Here is a 14,103-nt window from a genome sequence, read left to right on the forward strand (position 1 = left end):
AGGATCTGTATTATGACGTGAGTTAAATTGTGTTTTTTCTCTCTCTCTTGATGTCTCTTTATCGGTCGTATTTGGTATCATTAGAAAGAGAATTTCATGGTTGTTATTGTAAACCGCGCAATGTATTGCACGCATTAAACGTGCTATTACGTAATGCATAGTAAATTCATCATTTTTGTCGATAACTTTGCGCTCACATATTTGAATTTTTACTAAACTTGGCAGACAGTTGTCACCTATATGGATACATATGACTGCCAAGTTTTATTGATGTAGGTATAAAGATCGCCATTTTAGAGCAAGTTGAAGTTATTTCGGAATTTTCTTGAAAATGGCGAATTTGGAGGGCATTTTTCTCAAATTTGGTCAGTGTTAGGTATATAATTTTGTATATGGCTGGAAAGGGCATATCTTCAAGTATCTAAATCCAGAAAAGGGTACGGGTTTGCCAAGCCATAATGGAGATACGGCCACAGAAAGACAGCCAATTCCCAGAACTTTAGAGGGCGCTATTTATGTTTTGCATAGCTATTGGAGCGTGAAATTTGGTATGGCTATGTGCAATTATGAGATAAAGATACTGCAAGAAGATGAGACGAAACGGAATCGGTAAAAGAAAGTAATTGCAATTTTTTAGATTTGTAGGGGTCCATTTTTCAAGAATTTTAATTTTGTTTGACGGAGTCGGTTTCAGATTTGACTTTTGAGTACGAAGACGGCATTTTGAAGGTCAGGTTATTCGTCGCAGATGAAAGAACATCTCTTAGACTATCTAGAGGAATTTGTTAAAAGTTTTTAGGATCTAGGATAGTGGAGATAAGAAGGAAGATAGAAAGGCCTTAAAATGGACCAGAAACGGACAAAATGGGGCCTGGACGGTCATGCATGAGTGATTTCGAAAATCGAAGAATGTAGTGACCTGGATGAGATGCTAGAGATGATGCCTATGAAATTTGAAAGAAAAAGGACTTGAGAAAAGCACCAAACTAGGAATAACAAGCGTTACGTGCAAAACGAATAGAATTTCAGGACGATAAGGAAAACCAGGAGAATATTAATGGGGCAGAATGTGAACGAAAACAAGGCAATGACGAAGGTCGTCATTGCAATTAATTTGGAGAACGTGAACGAAAACAAGGCAATGACGAAGATCGTCATTGCAATAAACTGACTACAAAATCCCGCACATGGCTTTTAAATACTCCGGCACCCGAAGAGGCTTAGATATCACATGATATACCCAGCCAACCAGGAGCACCCTTACGAAGCCAACCAATTACAAGACGGGATATATAAAATTACCCTTAGGTCATCCGACCAATTAAGAGGGGAATTATACCTTTAATTAATTATAACCAATGACAAAGCATAATAGATAAGAGTGATTTGAACTAGTCACCGACAAAAATTGGAGGAGTCTATCTCTTCACGAGAATGTCGCGTCCCCGGAAAAACAGTCTATTATCTAACGTGTTATCGGAAATGAACACCTGTACATCTTGATACAGGAATTCATTTACAACGTGCTTATCGAAAAGAACACTTTAATCTAATGCAAGAATTCAAAACCAGGGGTTGTTTACCCGTTCCCGGCATACTATTGGAAACATAATTAATGCTATTTAACTTTGGTGTACACCAAGTCAAACTAACACTATGAACATAACTGACAAAAAAAGCGGACAAAATATACAGTTCCTCAGGTAGACAAAGGAACATCCCTTCACTGCTATTATGTAAAAATGTGTGAAACAGATGTCGCATGCACATTCACCTGTTCGACACATTTTTACATAATAGCGGTGAAAGGATGTCCCTTTGTCTACATGAGGAACTGTATATTTTGTCCGCTTTCTTTGTCCGTCATGTTCATAGTGTAATCATCGTACAATTAATCAACCCAGCCCGGCTCTTTTAGGGCTCTAGCCCCCCCCCCCCCCCTTAGATCAAATTAGTTGCCCAAATCAGCGAAACCACTGCAGTTTGTTAACAAGTATTTGAACGTCCACAGTGTCAAACTCCTTTTTCAGATCGAAATACAAAGCATCAATATATAAAGGCCTCAATCCAATGCTTGCAACCAGGCATCGGTGACTTTCAATAAAGATGTTACAGTCGAATGCTTTGGCCTGAAAACCTGGTTGCTCGGCGCAAAGTATATTGTTTTCTTTCCTATGTGATTTCAGTTAGTTTCCCTTCTTCTTTCCTTTTACTAAAGGGGGAATTAACTGAAACAAGGGTACGGCTATCTTAGCAAAAATCATTAACAAAACGTCTTTAATAACCAGCTAATCCTAAAAATAAATGTAACTGATCAGCATTTTGAGGGATAGGCCAATTTTGAATTTGGACATTTTTGCTCTCATCCATTCGAATACCACTAGCATCTACTACATGCCCCAAGTAATAAATCCTATCTTGAAATAGAAAACATTATTTACCTTTCACTTTCAACCCAAATTCATCTAATTTTGTAGACACTTTGTCCAAATGCGAAATATGTTCATCAAACAGTGGTGAAAACACCAAAATATCATCCAAGTAAATTAATATCTCAACTAATTTAGATCTCCTAAACAACTTTACATTACCCGTTGGAATGTTCCAGGGGCATTTACTAACCCGAATGGCATTCTCGTATATTCAAACAAACCAAAGGGTGTACGAAAAGCAGTTTTTGATATGGAACCCTTGTCCATTAGAACTTGATGAAAACCATGAGCTAATTCAAGAGAACTAAAATATTTGGCTCCCGAAAGGGCTTCTAAGGATTCTTCTATTCTTAGAAGAGGGAAGGCAACCCGCACAGTCTTAGCATTCAATTTACGACAGTCTACACAAAGACGTAAGGAATTATCTTTCTTACGCACTAAAACAATATGACTAGCGTATGGACTGACACTATGCTCAATAATACCTTGTTTACGTAAACGACTAATTAAATCCTTAACCTCTTGGATTACATTAGGATGAAAACGTATATAGGGCTGACTAATGGGAATTTCATCTGAAGTATTAATTACACGAGGAATCTTATCACAACAGCCTGTATCGAAATCATCTTTAGAGAAAATATCATCATATTTCTTAATTAAATTTGCAACTTTTTCTTGCTCTTCAATAGTCAACGTATCAGGTATTTGCAAACCAGTAGGTAACTCATATTCTTCTCCATTTTGAAACCTGGATACATTATTTTGTGACTTATTACTATTAACTCCGGGTGGCGACTCATGATCAGGTAACCCAGTGCCATTCAACTGTATATCACAATCCCAGGCTTCATCTGTACTGCTATCAAAAATCGGATAGGTGGTAATGTTCTGGCCATCTTCGTCTTGATCAATAATTATTTCAGGAGTGGATGCTTGTTCGTGGAGTTTAGCTATTCTATTGTGAGGGGCAATATACACTGATTGTGTACCTGAATTATGAACCAAAAGTCGAAAACCTTTTTCTGCACAGTAGTTACACTCAATAAAACCGTACATGTTTCTAAAATCCCACTTTCACTATCTCGAAATATCCGTACATCCTTGTCAATAAATCGTTGAGGTTTTCTTACCCTCCCATTGATCTCTACAATAGCCCCATAAGGTATTAATATGCCTAGCTTCCAATTCCTAACAACCGTAGTACGTGAGGGAGAAGAGGACAAAGTATGATGGAACCCGGAATTAGCAATTCTCGCTACCCTAAATAGGTACGAAAATCTCGAAATTCGCGAGACGAGGTAATTTTCACTCTCTCGGGTCGTCACTACAACTTCCGGTATAGAGTCCCATCCCGCTGGCGCTAGCGCCTGTGTTCGCTGTGCAGAGTTTTCACGCACGCTAAAATCGATGCCAATCAGTGTAATTTGTACAGATTATAATATATGCATTAAATTTAGTTTGTTTTTATTCAATTTGAATATACAATAAAAAGCAAAAAATAGTTTACAGGAAAGATTTTATTTTTATTCATGTTTTTTTTCTGTTAATCTAAAAGTAAAAAAAAAATAATTGTCTTAAAATTGTGCATGTAGCGACCAGCGTCACAATCACGAGCAGACGATACAGTAAACAGTGTAGAGACAACACTCAGTTCATGTATTTCTCGTCGACCACAAAATGGATAAAAAAACAGTTTCGGAACTTAACAAAATCTTAACGGACAGAGGAATACCATGCAATGGAAAGCTTCGGGCAGAATTAGTGACTTTAGCACAAAAGGCCGTTAAACTCTACCGTGAAAGAGAGGGTTGTGATCACGAACTGGGAAATTTCACCCAAGTCACGGCCTTCATCCACCCCCATTTTTCAGGGTTCTTACGCTTGGAATCATGAGCCCAGCACTGTGCAGCCTCACAAAAGAAAACCATCGTCACTGATGTCAAAAGACGCAAAAAACAACGAATGAAATGTTCAAATAAACGTTGAAATATTTGCGAGAAAAAAACAAGACCGAGCAGACGACATATTCAGTGCATACACGTTGTGTGGCGACGGCGTTTTACGTTTGCGCTATCGCGCCTAGTAATATAGCGCCTGCACAGGAAGCTGTAATGTCGAAAAGCTATCCCATAATGCAATGCGCGTTTTCAGGATTTTCCCCGGATCTCGGCAGAATCGCTATTTGGGGTAGCGAGAATTATCAAACTACTAAATACCAAATTCAACGATTCTTCATCGGGAGTGCCTACATGTAAAGGGGGAGCTATGTCGTTTAATTCATATAAAATATTACAACCTAGTATAACCGGAAACTTACTATCTACGGACTTATCTACTCGAAAATTATTCTGCACAACTACAAAATGTGACACAATCTCTTTATCCCAAACTACCAAAGGGATAGTAATGAAACCTAACACTGAAACAGGTTGTTCATTTATCCCACAAAACTTAATAAATTCACTAATTGGCTTTATCTCTCCTACTAGAAGTCCTTAAAATAAGTTTCAATAATTAAAGAAGTTTCAGCACCAGTGTCCAAAATGCACTCACAAGGAATATTGGCTAACAAACACAGTAGCCTTGGGACTTTTTGTAATCAATTTACTCAAAATATCTACTTCATTTTCTTCAGTAGAAAGGCCAAGGAGCTTCTTATTTCCAAATGGTCCTTCCTTTACCTGGCCCCTGGTAGTGGAGGACGACCGTTTTCCTGCCGTGGGTAACCTTCTTCCTCTACTCTTACTGGACATAATCTAGCATAATGACCCAAACTACCACAACGCCAGCAGGGACCCCTAATTACTTGAGATGTGTTTTATTTTAAGGGTGATTAGATGGAGATCGGGGAGTGGAGGAATTGAGACGCAACAATTGCTCTAAACTTTGTTGAAAAATAGGAAAGGAAGGATGTGACAAAATAGTTTCTGAGACTTCGTGCAAACCGCCTGTAATATTTCTGCCCAAAGAAGGCCTTTTGATAAACAGACACAAATCTTCTGGCATTCATATTTACCTTTGACTCATTTATTCTCATTTTGCTCGTAATATTCTTCGGGAAAGTTTTGATACAATAGCAAACAAATAAATGAGATGAATCTGTGCTGGTTCCAGCATTGCATACAATCAAATAAAGTTTTCAGGCATCTAATGTAGTCATCGCAATGTTATACCTTTCTAAAGCCTAAGAAACAGCTTGTAATATGCAGTGGCTTGTATGGTCATTTTGCTCTGATTTTATGCAAATGTATGAAAAATAGCGGTGATGTCCTATGTTAATGTCCAAAATAATGCTTTAGCTGTGTCCCCATGTGCCTGAAAACCTGGGTATAGACACCAAAATGAACTTTCAACGCCTCTCCTGTCCCAAAATATAGACAAAATAAGGCATAACGTACCATACAAGGCATCTTGTTAACTCTAATTCATGTTGCCATGGTAACAATGGGAATGTACTATATAGCATATTCATGGCTTATATGATTTATTAGAAATATAATTGTGTCATTATTTTGGAAAGAGGCTTTAACTTGTCTTGAATGAGTATATTGTGTAATATATTACTGAAATTACTCCAAAATCCTTGATTTTAGGCTATTCTGGGGTCGTTACCATGGCAACCGTTATAAATGGTGATGTCATTTGCATTTCATTACTTTCCTTTATGGTGAGGTATTCCAAACTGTACATATTTACGCATTCAAAAGTGTTTTTATAATTTGTAAATGGCTTTAACTGTTTCGTTGAATAATACCGGTTTTAGTGTAGTGTTGCCATGGAAACTGCTGATTATATGACTAAGCTGCCAGTCTGGAAGTGCTTTCATATCAAAATATTATGTATAGATATAGGGCATTTCAAAATTCATAGGTAGATCTTGCCACCTTGAGTGGTACCAATAACCTGAATTTCTGGTCTTGGCCCATGGACTATAATGCTTTTTAACTTTGGTGTATTCCAAGTCAAACTAATATTCGTACAATTAATGAGCCCACCCTGGCTATTCTAAGGCTCTAGCGCCACCTTTAGATCAAATGAGTTGCCCAAATCAGCGTACCAGTACAAATTGTTAAAAAGTATTTGAACGTCCACAGTGTGAAATGCCTTTTTCAGATCGACATATTTTATCAGTAACATCATTTCGAACAATCAATGTAAAGTCTCAAAGTCATATATATGTTTTTCTGGCTTTGAGAATGTGAATTGATTTGTGTCCAAATGGACTACTTAAATTCAATCACACCTTTCTTGTCAAAGAGAGTTAAACAAAAATAGGAAGGGAAGGATGTGACAAAATAGTTTCTGAGACTTCGTGCAAACCGCCTGTAATATTTCTGCCCAAAGAAGGCGTTTTGATAAACAGACACAAATCTTCTGGCATTCATATTTACCTTTGACTCATTTATTCTCATTTTGCTCGTAATATTATTCGGGAAAGTTTTGATACAATAGCAAACAAATAAATGAGATGAATTTGTGCTGGTTCCAGCATTGCATACAATCAAATAAATTTTTGAGGCATCTAATGTAGTCATCACAATGTTATATCTTTCTAAACCCTAAGAAACAGCTTGTAATATGCAGTGGCTTGTATGGTCCTTTTGCTCTGATTTTATGCAAATGTATGAAAAATAGCGGTGATGTCCTATGTTAATGTCCGAAATAATGCTTTAGCTGTGTCCCCTGTGCCTGAAAACCTGGGTATAGACACCAAAATGAACTTTCAACACCTCTCCTATCCCAAAATATAGCCAAAATATGGCATAACGCACCCTACAGGGCATCGTGTTAACTCTAATTCATGTTGCCATTGTAGCAATGGGAAGTACTATATTACATATTCTTGGATTATATGATAGATTAGTCATATAGTTTTTCAATAATTTGGAAAGGAGACTTAAACTTGTCTTGAATGGGCATATGGTCTAACATATTACTGAAATCAATCAAAAATCCTTGATTTTAGGCTATTCTGGAGGTCATTACCATATCAAACGTTATAAATGGTAATGTAATTTGCATTTTATTACTTTTCTTCATGGTAAGGTATTCTAAACCTTTATTCTCTGGGCCTGAAAACCTAGATATAGACACCAAAATGAACTTTCAACACCTTTCCTATCCCAAGATATAGCTAAGATATGGCATATAGTACCCTACAGGGCATCGTGTTAACTCTAATTCATGTTGCCATGGTAACAATGGGAAGGTACTATATAACATATTCTTGGCTTATATGATAGATTAGTCATATAGTTTTTCAATAATTTGGAAAGGGAACTTAAACTTGTCTTGAATTGGCATATTGTCTAACATTATACTGAAATTACTCAAAAATCCATGATATTAGGATATTCTGGGGTCGTTACCATGGCAACCGTCATAAATGGTAATGTAATTTGCATTTCATTACTTCTCTTTATGGTAAGGTATTCCAAACTTTCATTTGATGGGCCTGAAAACCTGGCTATAGACACCAAAATTAACTTTCAACACCTCTCCAAAGCCAAAATATAGCCAAAATATGGCATATAGTATCTTAGAGGGCATGTTGTTAACTCTAATTCATGTTGCCATGGTAACAATGGGAATGTACTATATAACATATTCTTGGCTTATGTGATAGATTATTCATATAGTTTTTTCAATAATTTGGAAAGGGGACTTAAACTTGTCTTGAATGGGCATATTGTTTAACATAATACTGAAATTACTCAAAAATCCTTGATATTTGGCTATTCTGGGGTCGTTACCATGGCTACCGTTATAAATGGTAATGTAATTTGCATTTCATTACTTTTCTTTATGGTTAGGTATTCTAAACTTTCATTTGCTGGGCCTGAAAATCTGGATATAGACAATGAAATGAACTTTCAACACCTCTCCAATGCCAAAATATAGCCAAAATATGGCATATAGTACCTTACAGGGAATCTTGTTAATTCTAATTCATGTTGCCATGGTAACAATGGGAATGTACTATATAGTATTCATGGCTTATATGATTTATTAGTCATATAATTGTGTCATTATTTTGGAAAGGGGACTTAAACTTGTCTTGAATATTGTGTAATATATTACTGAAATTACTCCAAAATCCTTGATTTTAGGCTATTCTGGGGTCGTTACCATGGCAACCGTTATAAATGGTGATGTCATTTGCATTTCATTACTTTCCTTTATGGTGAGGTATTCCAAACTGTACATATTTACGCATTCAAAAGTGTTTTTATAATTTGTAAATGGCTTTAACTGTTTCGTTGAATAATACCGGTTTTAGTGTAGTGTTGCCATGGAAACTGCTGATTATATGACTAAGCTGCCAGTCTGGAAGTGCTTTCATATCAAAATATTATGTATAGATATAGGGCATTTCAAAATTCATAGGTAGATCTTGCCACCTTGAGTGGTACCAATAACCCGAATTTCTGGTCTTGGCCCATGGACTATAATGCTATTTAACTTTGGTGTATACCAAGTCAAACTAATAATCGTACAATTAATCAACCCAGCCCGGCTCTTCTAGGGCTCTAGCGCCCCCTTTAGATCAAATGAGTTGCCCAAATCAGCGTACCAGTACAGTTTGTTAAAAAGTATTTGAACGTCCACAGTGTGAAACGCCTTTTTCAGATCGACATATTTTATCAGTTACATCATTTCGAACAATCAATGTAAAGTCTCAAAGGCATATATATATGTTTTTCTGGCTTTGAGAATGTGAATTGATTTGTGTCCAAATGAACTATTTAAATTCAATCACACCTTTCTTGTCAATGAGAGTTAAAACAAAATAGGAAAGGACACTTGTCGGATAAACTCGAAGGTGTACTAGATATATTTTATCAGTTACATCATTTCGAACAATCAATGTAAAGTCTCAAAGGCATATATATATGTTTTTTCTGGCTTTGAGAATGTGAATTGATTTGTGTCCAAATGGACAATTTAAATTCAATCACACCTTTCTTGTCAAAGAGAGTTTTTAAAAACACAGGAAAGGAAAGATGTGACAAAATAGGTTTTGAGACTTCGTGCAAACCGCCTGTAATATTTTTGCCCAAAGAAGGCGATTTGATAAGCAGACACAAATTTTCTGGCATTCAAATTTACCTTTGACTCATTTATTCTCATTTTGCTTGTAATATTCTTCGGGAAAGTTTTGATACAATAGCAAACAAATAAATGAGATGAATTTGTGCTGGTTCCAGCATTGCATACAATCAAATAAATTTTTGAGGCATCTAATGTAGTCATCAAAATGTTATATCTCTCTAAACCCTAAGACACAGCTTGTAATATGCAGTGGCTTGTATGTTCATTTTGCTGTGATTTTATGCAAATGTATGAAAAATAGCGGTGATGTCCTATGTTAATGTCCAAAATAATGCTTTAGCTGTGTCCCCTGTGCCTGAAAACCTGGGTATAGACACCAAAATGAACTTTCAACACCTCTCCTATCCCAAAATATAGCCAAAATATGGCATAACGCACCCTACAGGGCATCGTGTTAACTCTAATTCATGTTGCCATTGTAGCAATGGGAAGTACTATATTACATATTCTTGGATTATATGATAGATTAGTCATATAGTTTTTCAATAATTTGGAAAGGAGACTTAAACTTGTCTTGAATGGGCATATTGTCTAACATATTACTGAAATCAATCAAAAATCCTTGATTTTAGGCTATTCTGGAGGTCATTACCATATCAAACGTTATAAATGGTAATGTAATTTGCATTTTATTACTTTTCTTCATGGTAAGGTATTCTAAACCTTTATTCTCTGGGCCTGAAAACCTAGATATAGACACCAAAATGAACTTTCAACACCTTTCCTATCCCAAGATATAGCTAAGATATGGCATATAGTACCCTACAGGGCATCGTGTTAACTCTAATTCATGTTGCCATGGTAACAATGGGAAGGTACTATATAACATATTCTTGGCTTATATGATAGATTAGTCATATAGTTTTTCAATAATTTGGAAAGGGAACTTAAACTTGTCTTGAATGGGCATATTGTCTAACATTATACTGAAATTACTCAAAAATCCATGATATTAGGATATTCTGGGGTCGTTACCATGGCAACCGTCATAAATGGTAATGTAATTTGCATTTCATTACTTCTCTTTATGGTAAGGTATTCCAAACTTTCATTTGCTGGGCCTGAAAACCTGGCTATAGACACCAAAATGAAATTTCAACACCTCTCCAAAGCCAAAATATAGCCAAAATATGGCATATAGTATCTTAGAGGGCATGTTGTTAACTCTAATCCATGTTGCCATGGTAACAATGGGAATGTACTATATAACATATTCTTGGCTTATATGATAGATTATTCATATAGTTTTTTCAATAATTTGGAAAGGGGACTTAAACTTGTCTTGAATGGGCATATTGTTTAACATAATACTGAAATTACTCAAAAATCCTTGATATTTGGCTATTCTGGGGTCGTTACCATGGCTACCGTTATAAATGGTAATGTAATTTGCATTTCATTACTTTTCTTTATGGTTAGGTATTCTAAACTTTCATTTGCTGGGCCTGAAAATCTGGATATAGACAATGAAATGAACTTTCAACACCTCTCCAATTCCAGAATATAGCCAAAATATGGCATATAGTACCTTACAGGGAATCTTGTTAATTCTAATTCATGTTGCCATGGTAACAATGGGAATGTACTATATAGTATTCATGGCTTATATGATTTATTAGTCATATAATTGTGTCATTATTTTGGAAAGGGGACTTAAACTTGTCTTGAATATTGTGTAATATATTACTGAAATTACTCCAAAATCCTTGATTTTAGGCTATTCTGGGGTCGTTACCATGGCAACCGTTATAAATGGTGATGTCATTTGCATTTCATTACTTTCCTTTATGGTGAGGTATTCCAAACTGTACATATTTACGCATTCAAAGGTGTTTTTATAATTTGTAAATGGCTTTAACTGTTTCGTTGAATAATACCGGTTTTAGTGTAGTGTTGCCATGGAAACTGCTGATTATATGACTAAGCTGCCAGTCTGGAAGTGCTTTCATATCAAAATATTATGTATAGATATAGGGCATTTCAAAATTCATAGGTAGATCTTGCCACCTTGAGTGGTACCAATAACCCGAATTTCTGGTCTTGGCCCATGGACTATAATGCTATTTAACTTTGGTGTATACCAAGTCAAACTAATAATCGTACAATTAATCAACCCAGCCCGGCTCTTCTAGGGCTCTAGCGCCCCCTTTAGATCAAATGAGTTGCCCAAATCAGCGTACCAGTACAGTTTGTTAAAAAGTATTTGAACGTCCACAGTGTGAAACGCCTTTTTCAGATCGACATATTTTATCAGTTACATCATTTCGAACAATCAATGTAAAGTCTCAAAGGCATATATATATGTTTTTCTGGCTTTGAGAATGTGAATTGATTTGTGTCCAAATGAACTATTTAAATTCAATCACACCTTTCTTGTCAATGAGAGTTAAAACAAAATAGGAAAGGACACTTGTCGGATAAACTCGAAGGTGTACTAGATATATTTTATCAGTTACATCATTTCGAACAATCAATGTAAAGTCTCAAAGGCATATATATATGTTTTTTCTGGCTTTGAGAATGTGAATTGATTTGTGTCCAAATGGACAATTTAAATTCAATCACACCTTTCTTGTCAAAGAGAGTTTTTAAAAACACAGGAAAGGAAAGATGTGACAAAATAGGTTTTGAGACTTCGTGCAAACCGCCTGTAATATTTTTGCCCAAAGAAGGCGTTTTGATAAGCAGACACAAATTTTCTGGCATTCATATTTACCTTTGACTCATTTATTCTCATTTTGCTTGTAATATTCTTCGGGAAAGTTTTGATACAATAGCAAACAAATAAATGAGATGAATTTGTGCTGGTTCCAGCATTGCATACAATCAAATAAAGTTTTCAGGCACCTAATGTAGTCATCACAATGTTATATCTCTCTAAACCCTAAGACACAGCTTGTAATATGCAGTGGCTTGTATGTTCATTTTGCTGTGATTTTATGCAAATGTATGAAAAATAGCGGTGATGTCCTATGTTAATGTCCAAAATAATGCTTTAGCTGTGTCCCCTGTGCCTGAAAACCTGGGTATAGACACCAAAATGAACTTTCAACACCTCTCCTATCCCAAAATATAGCCAAAATATGGCATAACGTACCCTACAGGGCATCTTGTTAACTCTAATTCATGTTGCCATGGTAACAATGGGAAGTACTATATAAGATAGTCTTGGCGTATATGATAGATTAGTCATATAGTTTTTCAATAATTTGGAAAGGGTACTTAAACTTGTCTTGAATGGGCATATTGTCTAACATATTACTGAAATCAATCAAAAATCCTTGATTTAAGGCTATTCTGGGGTCGTTACCATAGCAAACGTTATAAATGGTAATGTAATTTGCATTTCATTACTTTTCTTCATAGTGAGGTATTCTAAACTTTCATTCTCTGGGCCTGAAAACCTGGATGTAGACACCAAAATTAACTTTCAACACCTCTCCTATCCCAGGATATAGCTAAAATATGGCATAACGTACCCTACAGGGCATCTTGTTAACTCTAATTCATGTTGCCATGGTAACAATGGGAAGTACTATATAACATATTCTTGGCTTATATGATAGATTAGTCATATAGTTTTTCAATAATTTGGAAAGGGGACTTAAACTTGTCTTGAATGGGCATATTGTCTAACATATTACTGAAATCAATCAAAAATCCTTGATTTAAGGCTATTCTGGGGTCGTTACCAAAGCAAACGTTATAAATGGTAATGTAATTTGCATTTCATTACTTTTCTTCATGGTGAGGTATTCTAAACTTTCATTCTTTGGGCCTTAAAACCTGGATGTAGACACCAAAATGAACTTTCAACACCTCTCCTATCCCAGGATATAGCTAAGATATGGCATATAGTACCCTGTAGGGCATCGTGTTAACTCTAATTCATGTTGCCATGGTAACAATGGGAATGTACTATATAGCATATTCATGGCTTATATGATTTATTAGTCATATAATTGTGTCATTATTTTGGAAAGGGGACTTTAACTTGTCTTGAATGAGTTTATTGTGTAATATATTACTGAAATTACTCCAAAATCCTTGATTTTAGGCTATTCTGGGGTCGTTACCATGGCAACCGTTATAAATGGTGTAGTCATTTGCATTTCATTACTTTCCTTTATGGTGAGGTATTCCAAACTGTACATTTTTACGCATTCAAAAGTGTTTTTATAATTTGTAAATGGCTTTAACTGTTTCTTTGAATAATACCGGTTTTAGTGTAGTGTTGCCATGGAAACTGCTGATTATATGACTAAGCTGCCAGTCTGGAAGTGCTTTCATATCAAAATATTATGTATAGATATAGGGCATTTCAAAATTCATAGGTAGATCTTGCCACCTTGAGTGGTACCAATAACCCGAATTTCTGGTCTTGGCCCATGGACTATAATGCTATTTAACTTTGGTGTATACCAAGTCAAACTAATAATCGTACAATTAATCAACCCAGCCCGGCTCTTCTAGGGCTCTAGCGCCCCCTTTAGATCAAATGAGTTGCCCAAATCAGCGTACCAGTACAGTTTGTTAAAAAGTATTTGAACGTCCA

Source organism: Strongylocentrotus purpuratus, unplaced genomic scaffold, assembly GCF_000002235.5.
Source record: "Strongylocentrotus purpuratus isolate Spur 01 unplaced genomic scaffold, Spur_5.0 spur5_scaffold_18, whole genome shotgun sequence".
Taxonomy (NCBI): Eukaryota; Metazoa; Echinodermata; class Echinoidea; order Camarodonta; family Strongylocentrotidae; genus Strongylocentrotus; species Strongylocentrotus purpuratus.